We start from the raw sequence: 10,913 nt of genomic DNA, 5'->3' as shown, positions 1-10,913 counted from the left end.
AATCGGGGTACACAATAAAATAAGTTGGTCTGAGTAGTAGAGGGATTTCCTCTTTGCACTGGGTTTTTTCCTAAACTTCTGTGTACACACACAGAGAGACTTCACTTCAGCCTGGAAAGGGATTAACAAAGATGTGACAAGGATGAAAAGAAGGAAGACAAAAGATTTTTTCACATATAAAGTAGGTACAAACAGCCCACAAGTATCTAGAAAAGGGAAGACACAGTCACTGAACACCTCACAAGCACCTCAGGTGCAGGCTCGATATCTTACATACGGTATCTGGAAACTAAGGGACATATAGGTAAAGCAACTTACTCTGTCATACAGCCAGTTGAGGGCAGCGTTAGGGTTAGATCTAGACTTCTGACTCTCAGCCCAGTGCTCTTACCTGCCTACCACTCTCCTCACAAGCCTAGGATGGCAGCAGCTTGCAGGCATCCTGTGAGACAGGGACAAACCAAACAGGCTTCAACCCAAAAAGTATTTCCATAAGCACTTATTAAGGCTCATTTGGAAACCTAATATTTTTGTCCCCCTGGAACAGAAAGGCCAATGGCTCACAGCCTTCCTGGAACAGCAGTAGATGGACTAGGAGGAAAGGAGAGATAGCTGTAGTCACTCAGCAGCAAAGGAAAGCTCAGTGAGGCAAAGCTGGCCCTTCTAGTACTGAACCAAGGCCCCATTCTTCACTCAGCCATTCTCTTCAGTATCACTGCCGTCTTTCACCTTCACAGCAAGAATAAAGTACAGTCCAAAGGGAACTGTCAGGAGGTGTGTGGAGCATCACAGGCACAGCCTGTGAAAAGACACACGCAGGATCGTCTGGTGTTCAATCACACAGTCACCACACTGACTCTCAGAAAATAAAAAGGAAGCTGGCAGGGAGGTGTGCCTGAAGCAGCATGAATCTGGGATGCTTTGCCTCATTAGGAACTTAAAGCCTCAAAACTACTTTCAGAGCTCTCTGAAGACAGATACTACATCTGCCCCAATTCAGAGCTCCTCTAATACCTGGGGCCAGGCTGTGCCCTGATCTGCTCCACAGATGCTCATGGCGATACCACCATCTTCCTGGATACAGCAGAAGTCCCAGCATCAGTGCCTTTCTGGGTCAGTCCCTGGGCTATGGATTGTGATTCCAGAGACTGAAAAAAAAAAAAGCAAGTCTTTCCTAGGAGTCCAGACCAGGAGGGAGACAAACATGTAAACAAAAAAATATTATGAAGGTTATGACCAAATATTTGGCACTGCTTGAATATGAAGTGCAAAGAGAAGATGCAATGAAAGATAAGAACTCTTGAACTCTTGAAAACAGAAATGTAATATGAATAGATTTGCATTTTAGATAAATTGTTTTGCAATAGAGATGATGGATTGGAGGGGAGAAATAAATGGAAAAAGAGCCTATGTTCCGCTTCTGGCAATACCATGAACTAAATAATAGGGCCGGCCCGGTGGCTCAGGCGGTTAGAGCTCCATGCTCCTAACTCCGAAGGCTGCCGGTTCGATTCCCACATGGGCCAGTGGGCTCTCAACCACAAAGTTGCCAGTTCAATTCCTCGAGTCCCGCAAGGGATGGTGGGCTCTGCCCCCTGCAACTAAGATTGAACACGGCACCTTGAGCTGAGCTGCCTCCCGGATGGCTCAGTTGTTGGTTGGAGCGTGGGCTCTCAACCACAAGGTTGCCAGTTCGATTCCTCGAGTTCCGCAAGGGATGGTGGGCAGCACTCCCTGCAACTAAGATTGAACACAGCACCTTGAGCTGAGCTGCCGCTGAGCTCCCGGATGGCTCAGTTGGTTGGAACGCGTCCTCTCAACCACAAGGTTGCCGGTTCGACTCCCGCAAGGGATGGTGGGCTGTGCCCCCTGCAACTAGCAACGGCAACTGGACCTGGAGCTTAGCTGCGCCCTCCACAACTAAGACTGAAAGAACAACAACTTGAAGCCGAACAGAACCCTCCACAACTAAGATTGAAAGGACAACAATTTGACCATTGTTCCCCAATAAAGTCCTGTTCCCCTTCCCCAATAAAATCTTTAAAATAAATAAATAAATAATATAAATAAATAAATAAATAAATAAATAAATAATATAAAACCTCCCTAGCTAACCAAAAACACTAGATAAAATTTAACATCCTTTTACACAAACAGTTAAGAGAGTAAGATAAATTCTTGGGGCCATAAATGAAGAGGAAACTAAAACCAGAATGGTAAATGAGGTAAATAATGCTGTGAGTGCCTTCAGATACGTAGTCTGTCTCAGTAAGGAACAGTGTAATACGGTGAGGACTAGCCACAAGCAGCTAAATTTAAGTTGACTTAATATTAATTGAAATAAATTAAAATTTAAAATTCAAATTGTCAGTCTCACTAGCCACATTTCAAGTGCTCAATAGTCCCATGTGGTTATCACAAGAACATTATGGAGATGAGTATGGCTGTATATTCACTTTATTGAAGTTGGGACCAGGTTCTCTGGATCACTGCCTCATCTCATCCTCAATGTAACTCTGGAAATATCAGATACAGGACATCAGCACTCCTGATTCTCAGGCCTTTGGACTCCACTGGACCTACACCACTAGCAGAATTTGCAGAAGGCAAATTATGGGACTCCTCAGTATCCATATTTTTTTAGAGACTTTCAGTCAAGATGTCAGAGTAGGTAAATTCTGTGCTCATCTCCTCCCATAACCACATCAAAATTACAACTAAATTACAGAACAACCACCCTTGAGAACCACCTGAAGACTAGCTGAACAGAACTCTAGAACTAAAGCTATAAAGAAGAAGCCATGTCAAGACTGGTAGGAAAGGGTGGAGACACAGAATAGCCTGGTCCCACACCCATGTGTGGTGGTTAAAAATCGGGAGAAATATCTTGCCCCCCCTTGAGGTGTGAGAAGTCCCAGCCCCACACTGCCCAAGGCACCAGTACTGGGAAGAGAAGTCCTCATAACATCTAGTGGTGAAAACCAGTGGGGATTACGTCTGAGTTAGATGGAAGGCTGCTGGAGACAAAGGCATCCTCTTGAGGGGCCTGTGCACAGACTCACTCACTCTGGGCTCCATGTGAAAGGCAGCAGCTCAAAAAGCACAAGGGACATTCAGGGAGAAACTGAATTGATTAGCTCCAGGGTGAGGGTAGGAATGGCAAGGGGTCAAGACAGCTCTCTCTGGGGACGAAAGCGCTGGCAGATGCCATTGTTCCTTTGTTGCTCAACCAGCCTATAACCAGCCAGAAAAGGCAGGTGGTAGCCAAACCTGCTCCATTAACTTGGCTAATACCGGTCATCCCACCCTGGTGATTCTCTGAGACCCTGCCCCACCCAACTCGAGCACACAGATCAAACCTCTTCCAGCGGCTTTTCCACACAAATGGCCGGTCTCAGCTTGTGCTGTGGACTTTCCTAAAATCTCTCAAAGGTCTCCAAACCCTAAACAAGCAGCAGTTGGCCTCAGTGTGCCCCATACCTCTTGCTAAGTATCCCCAACCCCAGCACTAGTGGCAGCAGCCTCAGTTAACAGCCTAGCTCCTCCTAGGTGCCTCCAAGCCCAGCACAGGTGGCAACCAACTGCAGATCACTTTGTAGGTCCTACCAGGTGGCCCTATGCCAGGCACAGGCAGCAGATGACATTGGCCTGCACCAGAGCCCCCCTCCCAAGAAGCCCCAAAATGAACACACACAATGGCCAGCTTCAGCCCACACCAGAGCACCACCCAACCACCTCCACAAATGATACACCCAAAGTGCAGAATCAACAGGCACCAGAGACCCACTAAAGCGAATCTGGTCTGTAGGGTCAGCCCCTGCACAACAACTCATCCATTGTAGTCATGGCTATTCCTCACAGCCAATCAGCAAGAGGGTCAATTCCTCCCCTGACATTGCAACAGCAATCAAGACTCAACTACAACAGGAGGGCATACACAAAGGACACCCCTGGATGACCTGGCTCAGGTGGCCAGGGAGTATGCGCCACTGGGCCACACAGGACACCTACTACATAAGGCTACTCTGCCAAGACCAGGAGATGTAGCAGATCCATCTAATACACAGAAACAAACACAGGGAGGCAGCCAAAATAAGGAGACAAAGAAACATGTCTCAAGTGAAAGGACAGGACAAAACTCCAGAAAAAGAATGAAATGTAATGGAGACAAACAATCTATCAAATGCAAAGTGCAAAGCACTACTTATAGGATGTTCAATGAAATTAGTGAAAGAGTAGGTGAACTCAGTGAAAATTTTAACAAAGAGAGGGGAAACATGAAAATGGAGGTAGAAAACATAAAAATGGGGCAGCCAGTTGGCTCAGTGGTTGGAGCACAGTGCTCATAACACCAAGGTCACCAGTTCAATTCCCACATGGGCCAGTGAGAAACAACGGTTTGAGCCTGGAGGTGAGCTGACAGTGGACAGCTGGTTTTCTCAGTGGTTAGAGTGTGGTGCTCATAACACCAAGTTCACTGGTTCGATTCCCACATGAGCCAGTGAGCTGCGCCCTCCACAACTAGATTGAAAAACAATGACTTGACATGGAGCTGAGATGCGCCCTCCACAACTGGATTAAAAAACAATGACTTGACATGGAGCTGATGGATCCTGGAAAAACACATTGTAAATTAAAAAAAAAAAAAATCCTCTAGAGAAAAAAAAAAAGAACTAGTCAAAATGAAGAATACAATAACTGAAATGAAGAACACATTTTAATCACAGTAGATTAGATGAAGCAGAGGACTGAATCAGCAATTTGAGAGACAAGGTTGCAGAAAACACCCAATCAAAGCAGCAAAAAGAAAGGATAATTTTAAAAAGTGAGGATAGCTTAAGGGACCTTTGGTATCAACATCTGCATCATAGAGGTACCAGAAGGAAAAGAGAAAGAGGAAGGGATTGAAAACCTATTTGAAGAAATAATGTAGGAAAACTTCTCTAACATGGCAAAGGAAACAGACATATAAGCCCAGGAGGCACAGATAGTCCCAAACAAGAGTTCCAAAACAACATTTACCCTAGTAAATATTTATACACCCAACATAAAAGCACCTAAATATATAAAGCAAATTGACCAACATAAAGGGAGAGCTCAACAGTAATACAATCATAGTGGGGGGGGCCGGCCCGGTGGCTCAGGCGGTTAGCGCTCCATGCTCCTAACTCCAAAGGCTGCCGGTTTGATTCCCACATGGGCCAGTGGGCTCTCAACCACAAAGTTGCCAGTTCAATTCCTCGACTCCCGCAAGGGATGGTGGGCTCTGCCCCCTGCAACTAAGATTGAACACGGCACCTTGAGCTGAGCTGCCTCCCGGATGGCTCAGTTGTTGGTTGGAGCACGGGCTCTCAACCACAAGGTTGCCAGTTCGATTCCTTGACTCCCGCAAGGGATGGTGGGCAGCGCCCCCTGCAGCTAAAAAATTGAACACGGCACCTTGAGCTGAGCTGCCGCTGAGCTCCTGGATGGCTCAGTTGGTTGGAGCATGTCCTCTCAACCACAAGGTTGCCGGTTCGACTCCCGCAAGGGATGGTGGGCTGTGCCCCCTGTAACTAGAAAAACGGCAACTGGACCTGGAGCTGAGCTGCGCCCTCCACAACTAAGACTGAAAGGACAACAACTTGAAGCTGAACGAACCCTCCACAACTAAGATTGAAAGGACAACAACTTGACTTGGAAAAAAAAAAAAAAAAAAGTCCTGAAGTACACACTGTTCCCCAGTAAAGTCCTGTTCCCCTTCCCCAATAAAAATAAATAAATAAATAAATAAATAATCATAGTGGGGGACTTTAATACCCCATTGACATCAATGGTCAGATCTTCCAGGCAGAAAAACAACAAGGAAAGAGGGACCTTAAATGACACACTAGACCAGATGGATTTAATTGACATTTTTAGAACATTTTACCCCAAAGCAGCAGAATATACATTCTTTTCAAGTGCACAGGGAACATTTTCCATGATAGGACACAAAAAGTCTCAATGAGTTTAAGAAGATTGAAATCATATCAGTGTCTTCTCTGACCACAATGGTATGAAACTAGAAATCAATTACAAGAAGAAAACTGAAAAACACACATAAACATAGAGGCTAAACAACATGCTACTAAACAATGAATGGGTCAACAGTTAAATCAAAAAAGAAATAAAAAAATATCTTGAGACAAATGAAAATGAAAACACAATGAGCTCAAATCCATGGGACACAGTGAAAGCAGTTCTCAAAGGGAAATTCATAGCAATACAGGCCTACCTCCAGAAACAAGAAAAATATCAAATAAATAATCTGACCTTACTCTTAAAAGAATTACAAAAAGAATAGCAAACAAAGCCCAAAGTGAGTAGAAGGAAGGAAATAATCAAGATCAGAGTGGAAATAAACAAAATAGAGTCTAAAAAGAATTTTAAAAGATCAAATGAAGCCAAGTGCTAGTTCTCTGAAAAGATAAACAAAATTGATAAACCTTTAGTCAGATACTTCAAGAAAAAGAGAGGACGCAAATAAATAAAATGAGAAATGAAAGAGGCGAAGTGACAACTGATACTACAGAAATACAAAGGATTATAAGAAAATACTATGAACAATTATATGCTAATAAATTGGGCAAACTGGAAGCAAAGGATAAATTCCTAGAAACATACAATCTTCCAAGACTGAGTCAAGAAGAAACAGAAAGTAGAATGATAACTGCTAATGAAATAGAATCAGTAATCAAAAAACTCCCAAGAAACAACAGTCCTGGACCAGATGGCTTCACAGGTGAATTTTACCAAACATTCAATGAAGAATTAACACCTATCCTTCTCAAACTATTCCAAAAAATTCAAGACAAGGGAAGGCTCCCAAGCTCATTTTATGAGGCCATCATTACCCTGATTCCAAAACCAGATAAAGACATTACAAGAAAAGAAAATTATAAGCCAACATCACTGATTGATATAGATGCAAAAATCCTCAACAAAATATTAGCAAACCAAATTCAGCAATACATCAAAAAGATCATACAACACAATCAAGTGGGATTTATTCCTGAGATACAACCTAAATGTCCATCAATAGACAACTGGATAAAGAACAAGTGGTACATATATACAATGGAATATTACTCAGCCATAAAAAAGAATGAAATCTTGCCATTTGTGACAACATGGATGGACCTAAATGATATTGTGCTATGTAAAATAAATCAGACAGAGAAAGACAAATATCATATGATTTCACTTTTATGTGGAATCTAAAAAACAAACTATACAAACAAACAAAACAGAAACAAATTGATAGATACAGAGAACAAGATGGTTGCCAGATGGGAGGGGTTTTGAGGGGATAGGTGAAAAGAGGGAAAGGATTCAGATGTAAAAATTGCCAGTTATAAAAAAACAGTCATGGGGAGATAAAGTACACAATACAGGGAATATAGTCAATTATATTGTAATAACAATGTATGGTGTCAGATGGGTACTAGTCTTATTAGGGTGATCACTTTGTAAGTTACATAAAGGTCTAATCACTATGTTGTACACCTGAAACTAATTTAATGGTATATGTCAACTTCAAATGAAAAATAAAAAAAAGATTTTTAAAAGATTTTTTAAAAATAATCATGAATGGGGCCGGCCGGCCCGGTGGCTCAGGCAGTTAGAGCTCCATGCTCCTAAGTCCAAAGGCTGCCAGTTCGATTCCCACCTGGGCCAGTGGGTTCTCAACCACAAGGTTGCCATTTCAACTCCTCGAGACCTGCAAAGGATGGTGGGCAGCACCCCCCTGCAACTAAGATTGAACAAGGCATCTTGAGCTGAGCTGCCGCTGAGCTCCCGGATGGCTCAGTTGGTTGGAATGCGTCCTCTCGACCACAGGGTTGCCGGTTCGACTCCCACAAGGGATGGTGGGCTGTGCCCCGTGCAACTAGAAAACGGCAACTGGACCTGGAGCTGAGCTGCACCCTCCACAACTAAGATTGAAAGGAAAACAATTTGACTTGGAAAAAAGGCCTAGAAGTACACACTGTTCCCCAATAAAGTCCTGTTCCCCTTCCCCAATAAAATCTTTAAGAAAACAAAAATAAACAAATAAACATGAATGGACGTTGACTTTTCCTCCTCTTAAAAAGCACTTATGATTATTGAATGATTTTTCTCCTCAACACTTTTAATATGGTAAATTACATGATATATTTTCTAATACTAAGCCATCTCTTTTTTTTAAAGATTTTATTGGGGAAGGGGAACAGGATTTTTTTTTTATTGGGGAACAGTGTGTACTTCCAGGCCTTTTTTCCAAGTCAAGTTGTTGTCCTTTCAATCTCAGTTGTGGAGGGTGCTGTTCAGCTTCAAGTTGTTGTTCTTTGAGTCTTAGTTGTGGAGGGCACAGCTCAGCTCCAGGTCCAGTTGCCGTTGCTAGTTGCAGGGGGCACAGCCCACCATCCCTTGCAGGAGTCGAACCGGCAACCTTGTGGTTGAGAGGATGCGCTCCAACCAACTGAGCCATCTGGGAGGCAGCTCAGCTCAAGGTGCCGTGTTCAACCTTAGTTGCAGGGGGCGGAGCCCACCATCTTTTGCGGGACTCGAGGAGTTGAACTGGCAACCTTGTGGTTGAGAGCCCACTGGCCCATGTGGGAATCGAACCGGCAGCCTTCGGAGTTAGGAGCATGGAGCTCTAACCGCCTGAGCCACCGGGCTGGCCCAGCCATCTTTACTTTTATGGAATAAACCTGTATCTGGGGGGAAAAGTCCCATGTGACCAGTGGCTACCCTATGGGACAGCTCCATCACTGTAGCAAGTTCCATTGACAGCACTGATGGGCACGTGGACTTAATAGCTAAACAGAGACAGGAGTCCTGGCATTTGACCCAAATGAGGCAAGAAGACAGATCTGAACTCTCTACGTAAAATCATGATCCTCAATGAAATAGTGAACTAAAAGAACAAATCTACCACCCAAATAGAGAGACTATATTGAAATGAATGAGCATCAGCCTTGGCTCAAAGTGAAATAAAAATCTCTTGGGAATTTTGTATATAACCATGGGGCCTATACCATATATAGATTTGGGATTTGAACAGTCTCATGCTGAGAAATTAACATAAATATTGGCTATAAGCTGGTATGGGATACCTAGCAAAAGGAAGCAGAAAACAGTTCTGGAAGGACACACCTGTAATCCAGGCCTTATAAGATTCTCCTAAATAAAATGCCAGTAAAAGTGAGCTCACAATCCCAAATTACAAAATACACAAGCAAAGAACCCATCATGAATGAAGGCCAGCAGGTGAAACATACAGTAAGATTAGAACCTCCAATAATTTCAGATGATGAAGGTTATAATACCAATAGGCTTACAATGATAAAAAAGAATAAAATACAATGAAAAAGAATAGCATAGAAAATAAAAAATATAAGTCAGGGAGAAGTACATCCAAGAATGGTAGTGTGTGGATCACTGTGAATTTTCTCCCCAGTGAAACAACCATATCTGGTGGGAACAATAAAAAACAACCATTTAAAATTTCTGAAAATTGTTTTATGGTATCCAGTGAATGGAAAAACATTTACTCAAGAAAATCTACTGTATTTCAGTGAAAACAAAGAGAGTCTGCGGCATTTAGGCCATAACCTGCTTCCTCTCCTCCCCCATCTCAGTGTGACAGAAACTCTACTCCAGGTGAGTGTGGCCAAGAAGACAAGATTCCCTCTCCCCCCATCACCCAGTCTAGGACAATAGTTTCTCCCAGAAGGGCTGGTCATTGGCAGTTCTAATCTCCCCCCACACCTGTCTCTAGCTTCATGTGCAGAAACTCTATTCCAAGAAAGCACAGCTGAGAGGTCTGAGGCTCCATACTCCCACCTAGTCCCCACTTGTAGATTGGAAGCTCTAATCTAGGCATGGCGGGCCAAAAACAATGGGCCCAAGCCACTTGTCCCAGCTCAACTGTAGGGTAGAGGTTCCATGTGGGGAGAGGCAAGCTGAGAAAACAAGGGGCTACTATCTACTTCTCCCATCCCCTACCAAATCATAGAAAAGGTGTATCACTCCAAGAGAAGTGGGCTGCTGTACCCAGCTCCAGAGTAGTGGCACAGAGGTTCTGCCTTGGTTGTAGAAACAGAGAGCTCTGTAGCTCAACCTAAGGAGACTAACTTTATTTGGAACAGAGAGTGAGGAAGTTCAAGCCTAAGGGCATTGTTGGAAACAATGGATATCTTGGTAGTGAGTTAGAGGAGGCTACTGTTCCATGATGGAACAAGTGAAAAGTAAACCAGCTAGAAGTTTAACAGAGAGAATCAGGGAAAGAGACAGGTGAAAAGAACCCAGCATCAAAGCAAGCCAAGATTGGTCTCAAGAACCACCACTGCAAAAGAGTCCATCTTTGTTGGATCGAATGTGGAACAATTTATGCCCCAGGACATTGTCAAAAATAACAGAGATCAGCTAGCAGTTAGTGGAGGTTCACAGGATAGTGTGATACCAACAGAGGCAGACCAGTCAGAAGCTTAACAAAGAGTTCTGGGAAAAAGACAATCAATGAGAACCCAGCTAAAACTGCAGCCATCCCAGGTGGAAGGGAGACTATGTGCATGTCCAAGCCTATACCTTTTGAGATGTGACATCGGAGGCTTCACACTACAGGTAAAATAGACATCACTGAATTCATCCAGCCAGGCCACTAAACAAAAAACCAAAAACACCAATAACAAAATATTGTGGCGTAGAGGTGAGAGTTCATGATCAGTTTTTAGAATTGCTACAATATAGTATTTTAAATGTCCAGTTTTCAACAACAACAAAAATTATGAAACATATAAAGAAATATGGAAGTGTGACCCATATACAGGGAAAGAAAGCCAGACAACAGAAACTGCCTTTGAGGGGCCCAGATGTTGGATTTAGCAGACAAAGACTTCAAAGAAGCT

The sequence above is a fragment of the Rhinolophus sinicus genome, linkage group LG02 (assembly GCF_036562045.2).
Source record: "Rhinolophus sinicus isolate RSC01 linkage group LG02, ASM3656204v1, whole genome shotgun sequence".
In the NCBI taxonomy this organism is placed as follows: domain Eukaryota; kingdom Metazoa; phylum Chordata; class Mammalia; order Chiroptera; family Rhinolophidae; genus Rhinolophus; species Rhinolophus sinicus.
This window is presented reverse-complemented; position numbering follows the sequence as displayed.